Raw genomic sequence first — 590 nt, 5'->3', positions numbered from 1 at the left:
ACAAATATTTTTCGTCTATGTCTTTATTTTGTGCGTAGAACAAGATAAATTTTTAAGGACCACCCTAGTATGTATGTTTAGCAAAATATTTGAAATTAACTTAATATACAAACAAGACTGCAAACATACATACATATTAGTTTCAATACAAACCAAGTGTGTGGGCCTTCTTCAAAAATCAACCAATGCCAAAGTAAATTTAAAGTAAAATCTTAAATTAATTAATTTTGTTTAAATATAAATATCAGGTTTGGACACCAAAGCGCAGATATCATCACCACCAAACAATGCGCATGTGAGTTCAGCCGAAGTGATTGTGATTGCTGCACGAAACGGGTGTAGCAAAAATACATATGTACATATTAAAGTAATCGAAAATTACATGGAAAATAAATGAGTATGCAAATTTAACTTTAACAACAAAATGCCACAAAATATGACAGTTGTTCTTCAATAAAAGTGAAATAGTTGCCAAAAAATCCCGTATAAAGTCAGATGTAGATATTTGTAAACCACCAACAACAACAACAACAGCAAATGTGTCTAAGTGAACACGTTACGGTGACTCGCAAAAATACAAAACAAAAATA

At 30.7% G+C, this 590-nt stretch overlaps 1 long non-coding RNA gene across 1 annotated transcript in view; it reads left to right on the top strand.

The window, feature by feature from the left end:
* Positions 1 to 590, top strand: part of LOC118746779 — a 4,322-nt gene extending 3,732 nt beyond the window's left edge. Inside the window, exon 2 of the long non-coding RNA XR_004993890.1 lies at positions 249 to 590. This is a non-coding gene — a long non-coding RNA (uncharacterized LOC118746779). The remainder of the gene's footprint in view (positions 1 to 248) is intronic.

Source organism: Rhagoletis pomonella, unplaced genomic scaffold (assembly GCF_013731165.1).
Source record: "Rhagoletis pomonella isolate Grant_MI unplaced genomic scaffold, Rhpom_1.0 Rhpom_scaffold_00011, whole genome shotgun sequence".
In the NCBI taxonomy this organism is placed as follows: domain Eukaryota; kingdom Metazoa; phylum Arthropoda; class Insecta; order Diptera; family Tephritidae; genus Rhagoletis; species Rhagoletis pomonella.
Note: the sequence above shows the minus strand (reverse complement) of the source record. Positions and strands in the feature narration are given on the sequence as shown.